We start from the raw sequence: 14,400 nt of genomic DNA on the forward strand, positions 1-14,400 counted from the left end.
TTATTTACAGTGGAAGTGCCATTGAGCTTGACAATCACATCATCCTTGGTACGATGCAAACTACTACGGCCACTTCAATCCATGTCCATCTGAAATAAAACTTTTGACTTTTACAATTACATAAATAAACACATTTACTTGAGATGCTAAAATATATTTTTAACATCCAGTAAAACTTATACTGATACACCCCAATCATGTGACATGTTTGTTGGAAGGATATATTCTTTTCCCAAATGGCACCGTAAAGAAAGATCACAGCCGGCATCATTTCAGTGGCCAGTTAATAAAGCTTTTCTGAGCCCTTTCTTTTATACCATACTTTACAGTATCTAGAGAGAGTAACAGCGTTTAACCATGTGCGCTCCATCATTTGCAAAGTAGCCACTTAGTAAAAGAGCAGATTGAAGTCAGTAAATCACCACTAAATGTGAGAACAGAGCACTTGGAAAAGTGACAAGAAAACATTTGACTTTGGACTGAACTGCTAGATGTAACTTTTTGAATATGTTTTGATGTCATAATGCCACAGGAGAACATTACTGATACATTACTGATTTTTTAAACTAAATTTAAATTATTTACGGGCAACCACGTTTTTCAAACCGGACCAGTTGAATAAAATGTTTTAACATTTTTCAACATTTTCAACTTGTTTTATAAAAGTTAAAAACTTAAAATAGTTGATTGAATTGACTTGCAAAATATTTTTTTTTTAAAGTGCAGTCCTGAGTATATAAAAATTGAGGTCTTTCTGGGTTCACTTGACTTTAAAGGGATAATTCACCCCAAAATTATGTTTTTAAAAACCCAGGGTTTCCCGCAGCACATTTCAGTTCGGGCGGCCCGCCTACACGAGGAAACCCTATCGCCTTAACTAGGTCGTCCAAAAAAAAAAATTGCGTACCCTTTCAAACCGCGAGCGGCACATGCGACCCACACGGCCGAAATGAGAAAGACGTGGTCCGGACCGCCACTGTTTGGGGGATAACTAGCCAGTTGATAAAACATCTCGGAGAATAGCTCGGACGCGCTTCACACTGCGAGCGGGCACGCGCCCCACACGGCCGAAATGAGAAAGACGTGGTCCGTCATGTCTGGAGGATAGCCAGTTGATAGTTGACGTGTCTGTGAGAACTGTAAGTGGACTTATGTTTTGGGTTTATTTTAGCCTGTTATTGTATTAGTCCATAGTTCTTGCAAATTTAAAGAAAGTTAGCTGGTGATTTTAGCTAGGTTTCATGTGCCTGTTGATTAGATATAATTGTTGAACGCTCTTGCTCTTGTTATTCATGTGCATTATTTACATGCTACAGTAGTTACACTCCTTTAAGATGATGTAATTAATAGTGGGAAATAATCAGTTTTTAAAATTTTTGCGCTATCTATCATCGTTCGCCAGACGTTCTACAACATCTGCTTTAGTTTGTGTTTATTAACCCTTTAGTTTCACTTCATCACACAGCTATTCCAGTTAGAGGTAAAAACATTTAGGGCCCTATCTTGCACCCAGCGCAATTGACTTTGTCAGTGACGCATGTGTCATTCGTATTTTGCACCGGCGCACAGCGGGTTTTTCCCTCCACAGACGCACGTCGGCAAACTATGGAATGAACTTGCGCTCCCTGGGCGGTTCAGCACAAAAAAAGGAGGCGTGTTCCGGTGCAAACCATCCCTGATGCTATTTTGCAGTTTCAAAAAACAATTGCGCCACTGACCAGAAAAAACTAGTCTAAAGTCAGTGGCACGTTGCGCGTTGTTAATTATGCTATTTTAAGGGCGAATGCTTGACCATAATGTATAGCGTGCACAACGCGCACACACTTTGCTTATCTAATCTACACAGATGCAACAGTTATTTTTGCAAATCATAAATTGTTACAATAAAAATATTAACACATGAGATAAGGGAAATCATTGTGGTGAGCATTGTGGTGATAGTTTTTATTTATTTTGTGGGGCTGCGTTAAAAAAATATCATGCAAATAACGATTAAAATATTTTCATAAGTTTGTTGTGTGGCTGTATTATGTTTATGTAAATAATAATTAAAATGTTTTCATAAGAAACCTTAATGTATGTGAACTTGATTTGTAAGAGTACTTTGGGGTTTGACTGCTTGCGTTTCTTGGCTTTCAGCGGTGAGGGTGGACGCAGCGATGTCCTCTGCTGGCGTCAGGTCCTGAGGCAGATCCACCTCCAGTTACATGGCGTGCCTGATTTATGTTGGCAAGCTTGGGATTCCCCCGTCTCCTGACATCATTGTAGCGCTTGCGGCGCAATGTCCTGGTGATGCCAGCTGATGAGACAATTGTGGCTATTTCCTCTCACACCTGTTTAACCGACACTGATTTGGGCGGATTTCTCCTATCCCCATACAAAACAACTTCTCTGTCTTTGACTGCTCTTACAAGAACGTCGGTCTCCTCGGCTGTGAACCGCTCCTGGCATGCGCCTGGTAAATCCGTCATAATAATAGCAACCCGCCATGGAACTTGCACCCTTGCGTTTAAAGGGAATGTTGGATGACGTTCTGATTGGTTTATTTAACGTTACGCCCAAACCACACCTATGAATAATGAACCTACTTCAGACCAACCCCTTATTGATTTGCGCCTGGCGCAAGAGTTATTTCTCCTGCCGGGAAAATAGCAACAGCGCCAAAGATCCGCCCACAAAGTCACTTGCGCTTTGCGCTTCGCACTTGCGTTTCAGATCATTAAAAAAGGGCCCTTAATTAATTAATAATCTAGTATGTTTTCATTTTCTGTCATAGTTTCTTCAAAATTAAGTTTTATTTGAGTTTTTTAAATCAAAATTTTTATTTTCATCATGACGAGTACGCCCCGCCCCTTTATTTGCCACACCCCCTCGACCCACCCACCCGCCCAACCTTACCACCTTAACTAACAAGTTTTCTGCGGGAAACCCTGAAACCTGTATGAATTTCTTTGTTCTGAAGAACACGAAGAAAGATATTTTGAGGAATGTTGTTCATAAGCCCCATTCACTTCAAAAGTAGGATAAAAGAATACTATAGAAGTGAATGGGGCTCATTGATGGTTTGGTTGCAAACATTCCTCAAAATATTTTTCTTCATGTTCATCAGAACAAAGAAATTTATACAGGTTTGTAACAACATAAAAGTGAGTAAATGATGACAGAACTATCACTTTAATGTATGATTTTACAGATCTTGTTTCCGATCATGGCACAATGATCTGTAAGTCACACATACTAACCCATATAACCCAACTGGATATTTATTAAATTATCTTACAGAAGAACATTTTTCAGACAACAGGAGATGACAGAATGGGTGACAAATGTTCATTATTTAGAGAGGTTTTTAGATAATATAACTGGTAACCAACCACCAATAACACACTGTGTTGACAGAGAACAGGAAGCAGCAGTCAAGTATCTTCCTAAGTTAATGGTGTTTATTGCATTTTTAAGCAGATTCCCCGTGATCTTTCCAGATTTTCTCCAACAGGAAGCTAATATGGGACCGCTGACTGTGTCTGAGTCAGAGAATTCACATCATGCAAGTTTATCCCACTGGGCTCAGTGCAAAACTGACTCATTCGACACCGGCCAACTTCAAATTTCTGAAATTAACCCAGGTGGGTGCAGAAATGTGCACAAAACGTTAAAATTATGTATATATTTTACAGATTTCTAAGTGATATGACCTAAAATTTTATGAAGAGGGTAAAATTATTAGAAAGATTTCCAAAGGAATTGAAGGAGGGACCTCAGCCATATCTAAACAACAGAAGATCTGAATATTAAAGAGAATTGGGAATAGTTGCATTGACAAGGGCCATTAAACAACCATCCAGAACACCCTAGTAACCAAGTGCCATTGTGGTTGGGAGTATTGCATGGCCAAAACCCCTAAAAATGTTGAAATCTAGAAAACTTAAGATATATGTCTAAAACAAAACCTGCATAAAGGTTCATACAGTATGAAACAACCTGCACTCACAATATTTCTTGTATCTCTCGGGATGTCCAACTAACATTTTGCCTTGTTCAACTTGTTTGTCAGTCATCTTGTGAGTTCTTGACAGATGCTTAACCCTGTCGTTTGTGTGGATCGAATTAAAAACTAATAATACAAGATTCCAGGCCCAGTACAAGCATCTATCCAAAACCAGAAAGATAAACTCATTTTATATGAAATCATGATGTGGTGTTGCTATTGCCGAGCAATTCTGGATTGAACTTTCATTCTACTTGCGCTCACGCTAGCTGTCATGCTACATGTAATTACTAGCAATTTATGCACTCTCCAGTAATTGTTTGCAGGCCTTTAGTGAAACTTTTCCAAGAGTGAAAACACTTGATAAAACACAGACAAATATAGCTTAATAACTATTTTCGAAAGCTAGATTAATACAATACACGTACAGCTCAAAGTTTTGAAAACTTCCCAGTTGAGAAGTTTGTATCTTAAGGTAAATGTCCATAATTTTTATGATTTTCATGAAAAGAAAATCAGAAAGTGACTTAATATTTGAATATTGACTATTCACTAAAATGACTATTAAAGGATTACTCCACTTTCTTAAAAAAAATCCTGATAATTTTTGACGTGATGACGCATTACTGGCGTGTCACACAGCTGGTGCAAAACGAAAAGTTTTGAAGTAAAAAAAACATTCTTGATGGAAATGACAATCATTTTGCTAGACAAGAACCTTATGCCTCGATTGTGATCGTTCAGAGCCCTTTGAAGCTGTATTGAAACTGCAATTTTTAACTGCATTGAAAGTGTTGAGGTCCAATAAAATCTATCAAATTGAGAAAAATCCTGGAATGTTTTCCTTAAAAAAACTTAAAGGATTAGTCAATTTCCTTAAAATCCAGAAAATTTACTCACCACCATGTCATCCAAAATGTTGATATCTTTCTTTGTTCAGTCGAGAAGAAAACATTACAGGATTTTTCTCATTTTAATGGACTTTTATGGACCCCAACACTTAACAGTTTTAATGCAGTTTAAAATTGCAGTTTCGAAGGACTCTAAACGATCTAAAACGAGGCATAAGGGTCTTATCTAGCGAAACAATTGTCATCTTTTGCAATAAAAATAAAAAAATGCACTTTTAAACCACAATTTCTCTTCTTCCTCCGGCTGTGTGACGACTGACGAGCCAGCGTGACCTCACGTAATTGCGTGATGACGTCGAAAGGTCACGCGTTACATATATGAAAAGCACATTTGCGGACCATTTTAAACAATAAACTGACACAAAAACATTAATTAGTATCATACAACAACGTCGGAACGGTCCCCTTTCTCCACAGTTATAAACACTGGGCCGTAGTTTACGTCATCCGTGACCTCTCGACGAGATGACGTATTACGTGAGGTCGTGCTTTTTCTTGCCAAAAATTATAGTCTTTTCGCTAGATAGTAATAAATCGTTTAGATTTTCCTTTGAAGCTGCAATTTGAAACTGCATTAAAACTGTAAAGTGTTGGGGTCCATTTAAGTCCATTAAAATTAGAAAAATCCTTAATAGTTTTCCTCAAAAAAACTATTTTATTTTAAGAAAATTGACTAATCCTTTAATTTCTTTTTGACTTAAAGAAAGATATCATCATTTTCGATAATATAATCCTTTTATATTCAATGCATATGTGTTCTAAAATCTATGTGGTGATAAATGATATCTGCGGTTACTCAACTAGGCCACCTATGCTAACTAGAACACTAGCAGCTTTCTACAATTATTAGGCGATTTCTCCTCAGCTCTTGTTTTTGAGGCAACGATCATGATACGTTTTCACAGACGCATTATTTTAGGCAGTCATGTTGTTTCCAAAGGTCTGTTATTTACCTCGCTCTGTCAGTGGTAAGCTTGTGAGCACATCGGGATGTGTACGATTTGATCTGTAAACATCACACATTACGTGATAATCTGAGCTGAACATCGGAACTGATCGGACCGGATTTTGTCTCGGATTCTCAGGATGGGAAAATCTGTGTAAATTCGGGTTTATAATCCCGTAGCGTGACCCCAGTTTAAAGGGGACATATGATGAAAATCTGACTTTTTCCATGTTTAAGTGCTATAATTGGGTCGCCAGTGCTTCTGTCAACCAAGAAAATGTGTTAAAAATCAACCCAATAACTTAGTTTTAGTAAACCATTCTCTGCAAGCATGTGACATTTTTTTTAAAATTTGTCTCCCCTTGTGATGTCAGAAGGGGATAATACCACCCCTCAATTTGCAATATCGAACCATGGCACTCCCATTTAGTGCAGAGATCGCCTCATTTGCATTTAAAAATAAAAAATGATCTGCCGGGTATTTTGAGCTAGAACTTCACATACTTTGGAGACACCAAAGATTTATTTGACATCTTAAAAGTCTTGCGAAATGTCCCCTTTAAGGGTTCAAATTCAGAGATCACTGTTAAACTAACTAGTGACTGAGCCATTGTTGAGCCTTACAAACATGCAGAAGGTTATCTGAAGACACGGGCCTTGATTTTACAGGGTGGAAACTGATAACATTGAGGTTACACATTCCACACAGCTGAGCAGTCACTAAGCCCTGAATGAGATAAGACATTTCCAGCCTTCTCTGATCAGCAGACCAACAATGACTCTTAGACTCATTTACTGTCATCATGTGTGGTTTATTTCACTGGTGGGTTTATGTTGTTTTGCATTCTTGGCTCGATACTAACACTAAAATAGGTGTTTTGTGAATCAGAGGAACAGTGGGGTGTGTTGTTTTTCTCATATTCTGGGATAAACTCTGCTTTCTAATTTAAGACCATATGTTCATTCTGTTGAAAGATCTAGGAATTTGTTATCCCAAGCAGCTCCATTGTGAATCTCAGTTGCCATTGACTAAACATAAAAGTACTACAACAATAAACTGGTATTTTAGTTTGAGAAAAATATGACAAACCAAAATAATGACATAGTATTTTGGCTATTGTTTCGTAAATACATCTGAAGGAATTTAATTTAAATACTCACTAAAGTGTCGCTTTCATCAACACGTTGACGTAACTTCCATTGAGACAAGAAATTATGGTGTGGCCATATTAACAACAACAACATTAAGTGTCTCCTCCCACTTTTAAAACAGCCAATAGCGTTTAGTTTAAATCATAGCCTGGAATCTGATGAGAAGCTGAAGTGCAGAATGATGTCATGAAAATCGTGGATCCATCTTAGCGACTATGTATCTTCTAGGGATGCTCACATTGACCGTTTAACCGTTAACTGAAGGTAAGAATTTATGACCGATTAACATTATCAGTTAAAATAAAAAAAATATTTGTTAATACATGGTGCGTGTCGTCATGAGCCGACAGACATTTCGCCACTTTTCTATCTTTAATTTGTGAATGTCCTGTAAATGACACAAATTATTGCTGCCCTGACGGTCTGATAAAGTAATAATTTGTATGAGAAATAATTTGTATGTGTGTTTGGAAGCTGAGCGGAGATGCGCGCGTGTCCGCGCAAGATGACGCGGTCCGTCTCGCGCACATCCGGACAGACGTTTGCTGATGGCCTCTGACCCTGTCCATAAACATCTCTCTTTTTGCACAAATGGAGAAAGATGACGCAAAAGCAAAACTTTCTGAAAAGCATCCTGCTTTAGAAATGATCACTGTGGTAGATGAAACGGAGACAATCTGCCCTTTTTGGATTTTAATCCTCTGAACCGATCACATGCTTTTTAATAAAGTAATGTTATGATGAATATCTGATAATGTATGAATCCTGGTTCTGTTGTTGATCTGTCGCTGCTGTTTGCACGTTCAAATTAAATCTTTTGTTTTTACTAGTTCACAGACAACCGTCAACTGTATTTTTACTCAATGACAATTTCATATTAAAATCTTATAAGTTAACGGTTATGGAAGGTTTTTTTGGTCTTTTTTAAATTAATTAATTAAATTATAAAATAATTAATTAAATTATAAAATAATTAATTAAATTATAAAATAAAAAATAAAATCGCAAAATATGTCCCAAATTTGAAAATGAAATGCTAAAATAAAAATTTAAACATTATATTAAATTATTTATTTTTCATTTTTAACGTGATGAAGCATTATCCTGGCCAAATTGAAAAATTAAATTAAATTGATGATTTCACATTTCATTTTCAATATAATCTTGAGTCAAGACTGACAATATTAAAATAAAAAGGCAAGCTTGAAAAGGAATCTGTAAATATTTTTTTTTAAGGGCTTTTTATTCATGCCCAAGCAATAATAGGGACAAAATTAAAATAAAGTTCAGTTTTAATTTTATGTTCTCTTTTATTTATTGGTTTTCATTTTCTTTTTCATTTTCGTTTTCATTTTCATTTTCGTTTTCAACTTGTATGCAAATTCAATGTTAATCAGTGGGTGGGGTTTACTTGCTCATAAAAAGGGGATTGGCTGAAGCAGCATAGATATGTGAAGCAGTGTTGCCAAGTCAGCGACTGTTTTGCCAACTTAGCGACTTTATTGCTACATCTAGCGACTTTTAGACCCATTTAGACAAACTTAGCGACTGTTTGGATTAATCCTAGCTTCACATCTGTACAGAGAAGCTACTGTGTCGCTTGTACTGGCCCACGAGTGCTGGGTGGCGCTGTCTCGGGGGAAATGCGCGTCTGGTGTCTCTGTACATGCTGAGCAGCAACATATTAGACTGTACGAGCTGACGCGTGGATGAGAATCGCGAACATTGTTTACATGTCAAAGGAGGAACAAACAATAAAAAGGGGCTGGTCCATTGTTATATATGTGCGTATTTTCACACATTTGATCCGGTGAGGCGTCAGTCATTCTCATCAAATGCATACACATAGCACAGTGTGATTATCGTGCAATACATATGCCAAATTCCGGAAAGTATTGGCGTATCATATGCTCGCAAAATTGGAATTTGGCTTATGTATAGCACGATAATCACACTGCGTGTTATTTGTATGCATTTCATGAGAATGGACATACATAGACACGTCACTTACTTTTGCAGCGGGCACACTGGTACAGAACGACCTTCAGCCTTTGTGACGGGGCTCAGCTTCGGCCCAATTTAAACCCTTCATCCTCATGTGTTACGCTGATTTGTGAGTAGGGCTGTGACCGTACAGGATTTTGTTTTACCGCGGTGAAGAAGCAACAAAATCACGCGGTTACAGCACAACAACCCACCCCAGGAAAGCAGTAATCTTATATATTATTAAAACGACAAATTATATTAGCAATAACAGCATGAAATAATATGTATTTCTTTATGTTAACTTTTGTTTTTTATATCTTTTGAATATACTATTGATTATAGAACTTTTATGTCACCGTTTATAGCCCATTTTATACAATACATTTCATAGAATAACAACCTGAAAAGCTGTAGAAAGAATATGCAGTTTAAGATTGTTTCTGGTGAGTTGTGCAAAACCTGATTCCTATTTCTTTAGACATTGTTTTTCGGTTAACTTTCCGTGGATAGTAACGCACTTCTCCAAACTAGTTGAAACGCTGAATAATTTATTGTACAAAAAATGGGTTAAAAACAATGACAAAAACGGTTCCATAATTGATATTAAACTCAAAAGATATCGAAAATAAATAGTTTATTATAATGTTATTATGATTAGTATGTTTAATTCGATTTTTTCAAAGTGGATACAAAACGAAATAGCCTATTGCATCATTCCGTAAATAACTGCGCAAAACTTATGGATACTCCAATCAATGCTTTCAATTTCAGCTGTCCATTTACATCATCAAGAAGATAAGACTTTTTTTTAACCCGAGCTGGAGAAATTCACTTACAGCAGCTCCAGATATAAACACAGCATTCAACCAAATAACGAGTCGCGCTGTCGGTAAGCGCTCACCTGCCTTCATAACGATAGTTGTCATGTTTGCCCATTATAGTTTAAAATTATTATTATGCTATTATTATCATCACCAACACACAGTGCCTGCTTCTCCTTGAACGAGAAATAATGCGCGTGGCTCGGACTCCTTGCACATGAACTTGCATTGCACTGACATTTCCTTGCAGAGATGATGTTATTCGCGCAGGGGTTTAAAACCAGGGAGTGAGTCTGTACCGTTCAAGAAATCAGAGCACCTGTGCATGACACGCTTCATGTTTAAGAAGGTTGCGGCCGTGACATCACCGCAGCTGGCATCTCACGTATGGCCGTACGCGGTAAGCGGCAAAATCGCCGAGCGGCTTCAGCTTTTCTCTTGTATTGGAAGCGTTTTGTGCAGCATTTAGTGCAAATATGTTTATCTTCAAGGGTGCCTGTCATGAAGTACCATGTCCGGAGAAGGAATAGGATTTTGGGTGCACGAGCAAGGCGTGTGGACCAACTCCGCTTCCCCTCTGTAACCGCCCCCGTTTTGCCGCTTTCCGCACGTCTCCTTTTGAAAAAGAACTAAACACTCGCGGTTGCCGCGTACCATGTGAAACGGCTACTGCGGTGATGCAGTAACGCGTTATCGTCACAGCCTTTATGTGCTTGCTTCAGCTATGGTCAGAACTGTATGTTGTGTCCAGTGCAGTGTACAGGGTAGACCCTGAAAGACTTGCATTTCACAGAGGACGCAAGTCCTGATACGATACTTGTAAAGACAACAGATAGGCTGAATAAACAGATAATGTTCATATAAAAGTAAGTGACTGGTCGGTGTATGTCTTCAGCTCGTTAAACTGACGCCTCACTGGATCAGATGTGTGAAAATATACATAACAGCGGACCAGACACTTTTAGTGTTTGAAATGTAAACAATGCATGCGAATCTCATCCACGCGTCAGTTCGTACCGTCTAAATTGTTCACTGCTCAGAAAATGCACAGAGGGTAGACGCCAGGCGCACATTTCACCGTGACCGCGCCACCCAGCAATCGTGGGCCGGTACAAGCGACACAGTAGCCTATATGTGCAGATATGAAGCTAAGATTCATCCAAACAGTCGCTAAGTTTGTCTAAATGGGTTTAAAAGTCGCTAGATGTAGCAATAAGGTCGCTAAGTTGGGAAGCAACACAGTCGCTGAGTTGGCAACACTTCAGCCAATCCCATTTTTTTTTTTTAGCAAGTAAACCCCACCCACTGATTAACATTGAATTTGCATACAAGTTGAAAATAAAAGTGAACACGAAAATTAAAATGAAAATGAAAAAGAAAAACAGAACATAGAATTAAAACTGAACTTTACATTTTGATTTTGTCCCTATTATTGCTTGGGCATGAATAAAAAGCCTTTAAAAAAAATTATTTACAGATTCCTTTTCAAGCTTGCCTTTTTATTTTAATATTGTCTGTCTTGACTCAAGATTATATTGAAAATGAAATGTCAAATCATCAATTTAATTTAATTTTTCAATTTGGCCGGAATGATGCTTCATCACGTTAAAAATGAAAATGAAATAATTTAATATAATGTTTTAGTTTTTATTTTAGCATTTCACTTTCAAATTTGGGACATATTTTGCGATTTTATTTTTTATTTTATAATTTAATTAATTATTTTATAATTTAATTAATTAATTTAAAAAAGTCCAAAAATACCTTCCATAAACGGTTAATGTTCGGTTTAGAAGCTACGGTTGTCGGTCGGGAAAATTAACTGATATGAGCATCCCTAGTATCTTCCAAATAGTAAATTTTGTCAATGTTTTGAAGCACACTCGTTTTTAGATATCCTTAAAGAGATAGTTCACCCCAAAATGAAAATAATGTCATTAATGTCGTTCCAAACTTGTAAGACCTCCGTTCATCTGCTGAACACAGTTTAAGATTGTTTTATATTTAGTCCGAGAGCTTGTTGACCCTTCATTGAAAATCTACGTACGGTATACTGTCCATGTCCAGAAAGGTAATAAAAACATCATCAAAGTAGTCCATGTGACATCAGTGGGTCAGTTATAATGTGTTGAAGCATCAAAAATACATTTGTCTAAAAAAAATAACAAAAATTACGACTTTATTCAGCACTGTCTTCTCTTCTGTGTCTGTTGTAAAGCGCATTGCGAGACTAAAGTCACGTGACTGCAGTGACGCGGATGACGTATGACGCGTCTGACGTGTTATCTGGTTCGCCCCAGCTGTTTTTTTTTTGTGAACCCGGGCTTCGTTTACAGTCTGAGGGAGACGCACGGTGTCAGTTTGAAAAAAACCTTAGGATAACACGTCATCCGCGTCACTGCAGTCACGTGACTTTAGTCTCATGCATGCGCTTCACAACAGACGCAGAAGAGAAATCAATGCTGAATAAAGTCGTAATTTTGGTTATTTTTGGACCAAAATGTATTTTCGATGCTTCAACACATTCTAACTGACCGACTAATGTCACATGATGATGTTTTTATTACCTTTCTGGACATGGACAGTATACCGTAGGTAGATTTTCAATGAAGGGTCAACAAGCTCTCGGACTAAATCTAAAACACCTTAAACTGTGTTCCGAGATGAACGGAGGTCTTATGACTTATTTCAGTTTTGGGTGAACTTTCCCTTTAAGGCTAACATACTCACACTAAAGGCCAAACAACATCAATTTTGATTTCATGGAGACTTTAAACACAAAACTGGGCAAAAAATTACAATAAACGTACGTGCATGTAGAGTATTTTGTACTTTGATTCCTGAAGGAAAATGCAGGTGCGAATCAAACCCAAAGTTGGCGAACAACACCACTGCAAGAGCACGATCACACTGGACCTCCCATCAGCTAAACATAGAGGAGATCCTTGTCCTTACCAAACCTCCCAGCTGGCGGGACAAAGGAAGAAAAACAAACCTTCTTTCCCCACCCCAGAAAAACACAAACCTTAGGTACAGAACATTTGGAGGAAAGTGAGGTCCATTTGGTCTCCTCAATGTACTTTGCTATGCTTGATTCTTTCACAAAGACTGGCACATTTGGCTTCAAAGAGCACAATGCGAAGCTTTCATGGAAGGTAACAGGCGAACAAAAAGTTTGAGGAACTATACAAAGCCATGCCAAGTTTTAAACAAAGTTCCCTCTAAGGAAGTCCAAAAACAAGATGGCAAGAACAGACTACCTACTGTGGTTTTTAACGTCAGGAGCAGCAAGGGCTGTATTGTTAAAACTTTCTCTAAGCTGAGGTGCTTAAATAAACTTCAGAATAGCTACACCCCCCAAAACCCACCTCCACACCCCAAGTTAGGACACTGAGAATGGCAGGATTGCTCCTAACATCTGGATGGCACGTTTAGCTGGATATATAATGCTGTCTTTGTTCTTTTGCCACGGTTGTGATCACCAAGCTAGCTTTGAAGAAACGGCCAAAAACTGAGTTAGGGAGGTATTGGATGAAGTGTCGACGTGAACAAGTTGTTTATTAATAATCCATCTTCTCAGTACTTTCAATAAAGCACTTATGCATAACCACTACGTAGATACTTTTTGAGCATTAATGAAAGACACTATAGAAATGCAATTTGCTCTTTGAAATGTTTAAGTAAACTATAAACAATAAACATTAATCTGAAAACGTGTACTGTATACAATATGGCATAATAGGATAACCAAAAAATATCAACAATATCTACTAATGTCAGTGAATTTCTCAAATAGCTTTCTATGCATGACAACTACTTGCTGTTTCTACTTGCAGAATAAAAAATGTGTTTTTGCATTAACAACTATTGCAGATGTACCACATAAGAATATTTAAATACAATGATTAATGCTTTCCTTCATACAAAATGTAAACGTAAGTACATGACGATGAAAGAATAAAGTAAAAGACTAAATACATAATCTATAGCCTTAAATTACAACACCTATTTAGGTATAATGCATAACATTGGGTATCAACGCCACCACATACACTGTATTTCTCAAAGATCAAATGAAAATTGTGATGCAAGTAAAGAACATATTTGAACTATTTCCAAGTATATAAAACTCAAACCTTACGACACCCCTATTCAACTAGTAAAATAAATAAATCACAATACATTGCATCAATGCTTTTTATTTAAGTTAGTTAATCCATTATTTCTTCTGCTTAAAGGTTTTAAAGGTTAATCATTCAAATGTGAATATTTTAACGTGTGATGTTAAAACCGAATTGGTGTTATTTTTGATAACTTTTAGGTGGCAAATCGTGTCTTACCTGTCTTTATAAAAGCAGAAGAAAGAATCCAATTTTGCCCAGATTTGTCCGAGCCGATGCCACAATGACCAAAGTTTGTGCAATACGGTAACACGAGAGCTCCTCAAAAAAGTTAAAGTATGAGTTCTTAAAATTCTTTCTTTTCTACACAGAATGAGCGAAATTCATCTGTTCACTGCCCCACAGAAAAACTTTTCACGTTGAGCTGTCGATCCGATGTGGAAAATACAACCATCTGATCTCCCTCACAATCACA

General features: G+C 37.4%; 1 protein-coding gene across 1 annotated transcript in view; it reads right to left on the reverse strand.

The window, feature by feature from the left end:
- rassf8a (Ras association domain family member 8a) overlaps positions 1–14,400 on the reverse strand; it is a 32,011-nt gene extending 17,611 nt beyond the window's left edge. Inside the window, exon 1 of the mRNA XM_065292191.1 lies at positions 14,145–14,400. The gene's annotated coding sequence lies outside the window, so the exon portion shown is untranslated. The remainder of the gene's footprint in view (positions 1–14,144) is intronic.

Source organism: Paramisgurnus dabryanus, chromosome 23 (genome assembly GCF_030506205.2).
Source record: "Paramisgurnus dabryanus chromosome 23, PD_genome_1.1, whole genome shotgun sequence".
Classification (NCBI taxonomy): domain Eukaryota; kingdom Metazoa; phylum Chordata; class Actinopteri; order Cypriniformes; family Cobitidae; genus Paramisgurnus; species Paramisgurnus dabryanus.